We start from the raw sequence: 10,124 nt of genomic DNA on the forward strand, positions 1-10,124 counted from the left end.
CGCCTGGCTTAAACTGAAACTGGGTAATAAGGAACTGAGACACCCCGTCATCATTGACAGCATCTCCCGGCACCACATGATAATTGGGATGGACTTCCTAAAAAGGCTGAACACCATAGTTGACTGTGTGAACCAAGTCCTGTGGTCACAGGTAAATACCCCAATTAAATATGGGAAACTTAAAACTCCCCATTCCCGACAACACTGCCACCTGGTGGAAGAAAGGCCTGGATCATTAGAAATCCATTTCAGGAACAGCCAACTTCCTGATGTAACAGTTATCAAACCTGATGACTGTAACCCTATCAGAAGAGATGAGGAACACATTTTTAGAATTCCCCAAGATAAAATAAAAGATATTTCCCTCCAAGATGACATCCTTACGATATCTTTTCATCAGGAGGATAAACCAAGAAAAGGGGGAGATCACACCCAATTCTTGACAGGTATTGAAAGGGTTAACAGCGACTTGTTTATCCCCATCCGGATAAATGGTCTTAATAGGTCAAAATATGCCAAACTAGATTTGAGACAGGAACACAGCTTTGTAAGCCATGGGCTGATGAAACACCTAACCGAAATGGAAATGATCCGTTTCTCCACACCTCAGCGTCATTGGATTTCAGACTCCCTTGATGACTCTGATGATCACAATTCAATGGCTAGGTGTCTCTTAAACGTCACTGTAGGAAACAAAACAGCCACCCATGTGTTCCTAGTCTTGAATAATCCCCAAACGAAAATTTATTTTGGCAACGATATATTACATCGCTTTGCAACGCAAGTCGACCTAATTAATGACTGTTTATGGAGTCGACTAAAGGGGGACCCCAAAAAATACCAAAATCTGGACTTAGCTTTAAAATCCCAGCAACAGATGCCTTATGCTGTTGAAGTCCAGGTAGCCCAAAAGATTACAATTCCTAAGGGCATAAATAATTTCATACTCCCCATCCAAGTTAAAAAGGGACATAGACTGAAGGGGTCAGATGCATTAGTATGCCTCTCCCATAAAATGCAGGGGGAGGGACTGAACATTACACACACGCCCCTAGTCAACACACATCAATCCCCGATGTACATTTACATACATAATCTGTCCAATCAGGACATCGTCTTACCCAAAGAGACCCTTATTGGTCTAGCGGTAGAGACTGAATATTATACCTTTGGGGTTACTAACCAGGTGATTGGACTCATCCCCGATGAATATTTGTCGGAGGAACAATTAATTGAACAAACATTCCATTCATTACCAGAGGGTATTTTCACCATAGAGTCCATTTATCCATTCGATTCTAAAGATGGCACCTGTCGAATCGAAGAGACATCAATTGTCTTTGATCACCCAATCAAAGAACAAGAGTACCCCAAAGAACCTGGATGGCAGGAGAACACACACACACATCACATACCCAATGACCTCACCACGAAACTTGAGGAGGCATATGAGATAGGTCAGCCGGAAAGCTTTCCTGGATTCAAGGAGTTAGTGGAAGAGATGGTGGCCCTCGCCGACGCGTGTGCCAGTGATCTCGACCGACAATTGCTCCGAGAGCTTCTCCTTGAATTCCAAGAGATCTTTGCCAAGGATTCTTACGATTGTGGGACTACTGACCTACACATCGCTAGGATCCAAACAGATCCAGATGCCCCACCAGTATTCGTAAGACAGTATAGGTTACCATTAGCTTCCTATGAATCTCTAGCTGAGATTATCAGGAAGTTACATGAAAGGGGTATAATTAGGCCCATCCACAGCTCCTACAACCACCCGATCCTGGGTATTTTAAAACCCAATGGACAATGGCGTCTGTGCGCTGACCTCCGTCAGCTAAACAAGCGTGTGTACATGTCAGGATGGCCTGTCCCATACATAGACCAATGTCTAGCCCAGCTCCAAGGATCCCAAGTTTTCACAGCCTTGGATTGTGCACAGGGGTATTGGACCATAAAGGTGAGCGAGGAAGACCAATACAAACTGGCCTTCAGTTTTGGGAATCGACAATATTGTTGGGTGAGAATGCCTTTCGGATTCATAAATTCCGGACATGAATTTGCTGTGTTTATGCACAAGGCCATGCCAGACGCCTTCGAAAGGGGGACGTTGGCATATGTGGACGATATCCTGATCAAAAGTACGGATATGGCCAAACACATTACAGAACTTCGGCATGTCCTGGGCCAATTAAAAGCAGCAGGAGTAAAACTGTCCTTACAAAAAGCCCAGTGGTGTCGCACGAAGGTAAACTTCCTAGGCCATGAAGTTACTGCTGAAGGTTTGAACCCACAAAAGAAGAAAGTTGAGGCGGTTCTGAATTGTAAAGTCCCTACTAACCTTAAAGAATTGAGATCATTCCTAGGTATGGTAAACTACTCGCGTAAGTTTATTGATAATTACGCCGAGATAAGCAAGCCACTGCTTCACCTACTGAAGAAGGATGTCGAATGGTCGTGGGGTAAGAAACAGGAGGACGCCATGAAGGAATTAAAGGAACGTCTCACACAAGCTCCGTGTCTCGGATATCCCGAAGGGGGTAAAAATTTCTATCTAGAGACAGGGTTTACGCAGGTAAGTATGAGTTCTGTTCTTTACCAGAAACGTGATGATGTCAGTAAGGTGATTGCCTATGCCAGTAAAACTTTGTCCCCGGTTGAAGTAAAGTTCAGTGACTGTGAAAAAGCTCTATTGTCCACCGTGTGGGCATTACAGAATTTCCGCAGTTACATTCAGGGAGAGAGAATCATTGTTGAAACGGCACACCAGCCTTTACAGTATTTAAAGAGTGAACGTATCAAGGGAGGAAATGTGTCTAATAGCCGCATCACTGCTTGGACTTTGTCTTTGCAAGGGTGGCCTCTTGAAATTCGGTACAAACAGAACAAGGAAAGTCCAGTAGCCCAGGGCCTAGCCGAGCTCCATGATTGTTCCGCAACTACGCCTGTTATGGAGGCCCCGGACACTGACTTTCTGGAAGAACAACTGTTCTCTCCCTACAAGGTTTACGATGAAGAATACTGTAAACAGCTGCCGTGTGTATATGTGGATGGTTGTGCTTTTCATCACAAGGATGGGGAACAGCTCCAACTAGTGGCAGGTATTGGAATCGTTTGGACCCAAGGTGTCACCCCAATTTCTGTGGGATACAAACTTGGACCAAAAAGCAGTCAGGTTGCTGAACTTACTGCAATTCTTAGAGCAGTTGAGATGGCTATAGAGTTCAACATCAGAGAGTGTGCCATCATAACCGATTCCAATTATGTCAGGAATAGTTTTGTGGAGTATTTCCCTAGGTGGAAGCGAAACAACATGAACAAGAGTAATCACAAACCCGTGAAACATGGTAAGCTCTTTTGTCACATCGATGAACTGGTAAGGTCCAATGATCTCACCCTGCACTTCAAGAAGACCAAAGGCCACTCCAAGGTTCTAGGTGCCGAGAAAGAAGGGAACGATCTGGCCGATTCTCTAGCCAAGGAAGGGGCAATCACCGGTGAACTGTTAGACATTGATCAATTTTTAGGTACCATACAGGTTGAAGCTGTCACCAGGCAACAGGCCAGAACAGCTGGTGATCCAAATGCAATACAGTGGAGTCACGATTCTCCTAGTGAGGATTTAATTACTGCCCAAAAAGAAGACCCAATAATTGGCTTGTTTTATAGTCATATAGAAGATCCCAACCAAAATCCCACAAATAAGGAAGTATGTAGTGGGAAGGAGGATTTACGTATCTTAATGAAATCCAAATCCCAATTCTCTTTATGCCAGGGATTGTTGATACGAACCTCAAAGGGTGGCGTACAACAATGGGTCGTCCCACTTAAATTTAGAGGTTTGATGCTACAGCATGCCCATGATGCTCCCACTTCCGGTCATCGTGGAGAGAAGATCACGTATGAGATCCTGCGGGATTATGCCTACTGGCCTCATATGTTACGTGATGTGAAGGAGTACTGCCAAGGTTGCCTAATATGTCCCCAATTTCAACCTACCAAGCCAACTCACAGAGCACCTCTCCAGAAGAGGGGGATATGTATGCCTTGGTCAGACCTTCAGATGGATTTTATTGGGCCCGTGACAAAATCTTCACGAGGAAATCGGTATATGTTAACAGTTACATGTTTATTCACCAAGTATGTCGAATGTATACCAGCACCAAATAACAGCTCCGAGACATGTGCTGCATTGCTAATAAATCATGTATTTTCACGTTTTGGTTTACCTCAGAGGATAGAGTCTGATAGAGGATCGCACTTCACTAGCGAAGTGATGGCCAAATTGTGGAAAATTTTGGGGGTTAAAAGGAAATTGCATATCGCCTATCGGCCAGCCTCTAGTGGTGGTGTAGAACGATACAATCAGACCATCGTTAATGTCCTTAAGAAATTTGTTAAGGAAACAGGCAAAGATTGGGATGTCAAGCTCCCGCTGGTCCTGATGGCGTTGAGGGCTACTCCGAATACAGTTACAAAAATGTCATCTTTTGAACTGATGACAGGTAGACGGATGGTACTGCCCCAGCACTTATTGTATCGCACTACAGATCAAAATTTGATCAATGCTACCACCACACACCAGTACATAGAGGATTTACGTAAACATCTGCAATATGCTTTTGCCTTTGCCCAGCGAAATTTGGAAAGAGCTGCAACTAGTGCTAAGACATACTATGATCTCAAAACCTCCAAGAAGGAATATGAGATTGGTGACAAGGTCTATCTATACAACTTTGCAAGAGACCAGATCAAGGAACGGAAATTCCTTCCATCTTGGAAAGGTCCGTTCTCTATCATTGATAAAATCTCTCCGGTCGCATATAAATTGCAGGTTACCCGGTATGGTGAAATCAGTGATAGATGGGTGCACATCAACCAATTACGTGCTTGCCATCCGAAGTCTCAATTGCAGTTGTTGGAAGACTAACCCACCAGTTCCTATCTGGAGATATTGAGATCATCATTAAATTTCCTTTGAACATATAATTCATCTTTTGCCTTACAGGATCCAGTAACATAATTTTATGTATATCCCATACTTAAACTGTTCATTTTAATAATTTAGAAAGGAAGGCCCAGACTATGACCAGACCGGCGATCGGAGGTGTCAATGACCGGACCCTAGAAGGAAGCTATAATGTCCTGTGGGAAAGACCAGATGCCAGAGATCGATCCGGAGACGATAACCTGATGTCCCAGGCCACCAAGGGCCAGTCCAGAGGAAAAGACCCGCCTAGGAGACCGTCTAAGAGACCTGTCGTGCGGAGGACCCATGGACCCCAAGGTGGATGTGCCAGGCCAGGCCGGCCTCATCACAAGACCAGGATCGTCATCGGAAGTGTCCATCTAAAGACGCCGAGTCAAGTTGAGGAACAACCAGCATGACCGCTGCCATTTTATTATCGAAAATTTTTTTTTTGAATTTCATTCCCTTCACCAGAGAAGACGAACGATCACTCTAACCCAAAAGTCCCACTCATGTTTTTCGATACAGACACCCCTCTACGCGTGCCTATACCCCAAAAACAAAGGGGGATTTTGTTGTGGGCTTTTGAATCACGTCTCAAGAATATGACTTTTATCAAGACATAGTATTATATGGCAAACAGATCAGCATAACCGGATGTTAAGAGTTAATTTTGTCTTGGTTGAACCACCAAGAATTCTAGTTAAAGAACTGGAGAGAATGGGTGAAGGGATTGTTTTTCTTTCCTCCTAGAGACAATACTATTTTGAAGTTCTACAGGTGATCAAACACCATTATTCAGACTTCAATAAGCAGGTAAACATATACAAGGTCTGGACATGACAATAGAGGAACCAAACTGATTGTCTGAGAGCTTACCCAAACCTTGTAGAGTGTGATGAACCAACAGACCTCTGAAACTATTACCATATACTATTGTTCACCAAGGGTGAAGGCATTAACAGATGTTTACCATGAGTCCAATACAAGGGCCAGGCAAATAGAGAATTTTTTTTCCCTACACAGAGGAAATGTTGATTCTGAAACAAAGGGGTGAAATTCAGGACATTTAAGTTTAAAAGTTCACTGTATATCATGACAAAAATGTACTACAAAAACAGATTATAAATAAGATGTCAAAGACTTTAAACACCACTAAATACTCAGCAATGGGAACTATATATCACTAACTTGAGTATTGAGATGATGGGAAGTAAGATGTATTATAAACTAGCATTAGTAACATGTCTTATCAGGAAACAAACAGGATGATATTTCAAGTAGGAATAACTGAATATACACCTATATTCCATGGTCCCTATTTAGAATATCATAGGTATGATCACTGCTATATCTGGAAAGAGCCGTATATTTTATTCCTGAAATTACCTGAAGATTCCACCCAAGGTATGAGTCATCTCAAATACTCACATTGTTCTGTGATACATGACCGCCACCTGGCGGGCAGGTGAGAAATAGCTTATGTACACACATTTCTCAACTAGCCAATCAGGAAGCCTGGTGGGAAAGTATCTTAGAACAATGGACTAGTGGATATAAAAGCCCATGTGCTTTAAGAGAAAGATCCCTCATAAAGACCTCATGGAAAGACCTGACATCTGAAGAAGATCTCTGCTGAAATAATTACTCTTCCATCTTTTCAAACTTCTTAAAACTTTAAACCTCTAAACTTATAACTTCCTACATTCTCCCCTATTGAATCTATCACTTGCCTATATATCAGTCTAAAGGCGTTCCACTGCCAGCTAAATCCACGGGAGAGTTGCCTAGTCTGACGTCCGGGTGTGGTGAGATATTTATTTGATTTTGTATTAATTACTTTCTCCGTTGTGTAGAATCATAAAATTACCTTAGTGTATTACAACAATATTGGGTAGTTAGATATCTGTAGTCAGATACTGTGTTACTGTTAAAAATTGTTTATTGCCATATTATAAATTTTTCATATTTCATAATTTATTGAATATTAATAACCAGAGTATCACATATCAAGGGCTTACTTCTTGCAATCCTATGGCCACGGCGTGCGAGAATATAACCTTTGAGATATTCGAAATTATTAATTATTAATAAATTTAATAAATAATCATATCATTTAAAATTTGTGATTGATGAAATTAGTTAGAGACCTTATTAGTGTGTCTTACATTGGTAGGATATATTTTTGATTGTGTGTACCAATATTCATTTATCACCAGTCTTTTGCGTTTTGTGTTAATATATATATAATTTTTGTACATAAATAAATTTTTATATTTATCTATTATAAGGCAAATTTTGTGTGTATGGTACGAAATCATATTGGCTAAAAGAATTCAAGGTATAATAATAAGTGGTGATCAAATTATCAAGGTGTCCAAATTATTGGTTTACTAAATATTTGCCGTATTTTAACGGCTGGAGGCACTGTAATATTTCATCTAAGGGAAAGGGACACGCCCTTTATAAATAATATATATCCTTACATAAACCACCACAACAATCTCTGCCAGGAATCAATGAAACTTTGTCCTACAAACCATTTGTATAAGTTATGCATATCTGTGGCTCTTAAATGTGATAATTCTTCAAATACTGTTATTTGATATGGTTACATGTGTTATTGTATATAGATACTGTATAATCCCACTGATTCTTATCTTGGTTTGTTGTTACTGTAAGGAATTCACATAATGTTATGTAACCAATTTGATAATAACCGTCCAAGTATTGTTATCAATATGGATATACGTGCCATCAGCTGTAATTACTGTATTAATATACAGTGAAGGAAAGAAGTATTTGATCCCCTGCTGATTTTGAATGTTTGCCCACTCACAAAGAAATGATCAGTCTAAAAATCGAATGGTAGGTGTATTGTAACACAGAGACAGAATAGCAACAAAAAATTCTAAAGAAATGCATGTCTAACAAATGATGCACTGATTTGATGTTCATGAGGGAAATAAGTATTTGATCCCCTGTCATTCAGCAGGATTTCTGACTGCCGGGTGTCTTTCATACAGGTAACAAGCTGAGATTAGAAACAGTCTCTTAAAGGGAGTGCTGCTAATCTCTTTGTGTTACCTGTATAAAAGACACCTGTCCACAGGAGCAATCAAACAATCAGATTCCAAACTCTCCCCCATGGCAAAGACCAAAGAGCTGTCCAAGGATGTCAGGGACAAGATTGTAGACCTACACAAGGCTGGACGGACTTGGCTACAAAACTATTGCCAAGCAGCTTGGTGAGAAGGTGACAACAGTTTGTGCAATAATTTGCAAATGGAAGAAACACAAAACAACTGTCAGTCTCCCTAGGTCTGGAGCACCATGCAAGATCTCACCTTGTGGAGTGTCAATGATCATGAGAACATGGAGGAATCATCCCAGAACTATAAGTGATTATCTTGTCAATGATCTCCAGGCAGCTGGGACAACAGTCACCAAGAAAACAATTGGCAACACACTACGCCGACAAGGATTGAAATCCTGCAGTGCCCGCAAGGTCCCTCTGCTCAAAAAAGCACATGTCCAGGCCCATCTGAAGTTTGCCACTGAACATCTGAATGATTCAGAGGAGGACTGGTTGAAAGTGTTGCAGTCAGATAAGACCAAAATCGAGCTCTTTGCATCAACTCAACTCGCCATGTTTGGAGGTGGAGGAATGCTGCCTATGACCCCAAGAACACCATCCCAACTGTCAAACATGGTAGTGAAAACATTCTGCTTTGGGGGTGTTTTTCTGCTAAGGGGAGAGGACAACTGCACCGCATCAAAGGGACGATGGACGGGGCAATGTACCGTCAAATCTTCGGTGAGAACCTTCTTCCCTCAGCCAGGGCATTGAAAATGGGTCATGGATGGGTGTTCTAGCATGACAATGACCCAAAACACACGGCCAAGGCAACAAAGGAGTGGCTCAAGAAGAAGCACATTAAGGTCCTGGAGTGACCTAGCCAGTCGATTGAAAATCTGTGGAGAGGGCTGAAAGTTCGAGTTGCCAAACGTTAGCCACCAAACCTTAATGACTTGGAGAGGATCTGCCAAGAGGAGTAGGCCAAAATTCCTCCTGAGATGTGTGCAAACCTGGTGGCCAACTACAGGAAACGTCTGACCTCTGTGATTGCCAACAAGGGACTTGTCCCCAAGTTCTAAGTCATGTTTTGTGAAGGGGATCAAATACTTATTTCCCTCATGAACATGCAAATCAGTGCATAGTTTGTTAGACATGCATTTTTGAATTTTTTGTTGCTATTCTGTCTCTCAATGTTACAATAAACCTACCATTCGATATTTAGACTGATTGTTTCTTTGTGAGTGGGCAAACATTCAAAATCAGCAGGGGATCAAATACTTATTTCCTTCACTGTACTAGTTGGATTTTTGAATTGTTACTGCATAAATTTTGGAACATCATATATGATAATCAATCGTTATAATAATTCGGTCAAATTTACAGGCATATGTGTGGGGGCAGGAGGAGGGTTCGGTGTCCCTGCTGTTGGCCCTTGGTCAGTGGGAGACCAGTGGCGCCGTGACCTCAATGGCCCCTTTACATTGGTGTGGAGGTGGGGCCTGGTGTCGTGGTGTTTCCTGGCCCTGCAGTGATGGTCGGCATTAGCCACTAGTGTCGACGGTCTGTGTGCATCTGTCGCCATCTCTGTTGTAGGGTCGCAGTGCGGTGTGCACGCACGGCCACATGTGGTGACATTACATGCCGCCATGCAGCTGCGCGGACGTCCCGCGCCGGGATCTCTCAAATTGAGATGGCCTGTGGTGGTGGTCCACAAGGCTGCAATGGTGGGGCAATGCAGGTGGTTTTTGAACAGGCCCTGGTGGGCGAGGCAGATTTGGAGGCTTTGGCAACCGGTGGCTTCGGGACCCCTTATGGCTGGCGTACCCTCATATGGACAGGTATAGTGAAACGTCATTGATTACAGACACACGTAGGAACCTTCTGCCCTTAATTGTGCTGTGTTTATGGGATAATGCTCAGCTGTTGTGGCTGTTTCTTTACAAATGGAACTTTGATTGACCCTACTTGACCAATTTAATGCAAATACAGTGCCATTACATTGAAGAACACTCTCTTGTGGCTCAATTTCCATACACGGAGGTAGGATTGGATATTCACTTCTTTCCTCTCTGCATATCA

The sequence above is a fragment of the Staurois parvus genome, unplaced genomic scaffold (genome assembly GCF_062004578.1).
Source record: "Staurois parvus isolate SC_StPar_1 unplaced genomic scaffold, SC_StPar_1.0 ptg000420l, whole genome shotgun sequence".
Taxonomy (NCBI): domain Eukaryota; kingdom Metazoa; phylum Chordata; class Amphibia; order Anura; family Ranidae; genus Staurois; species Staurois parvus.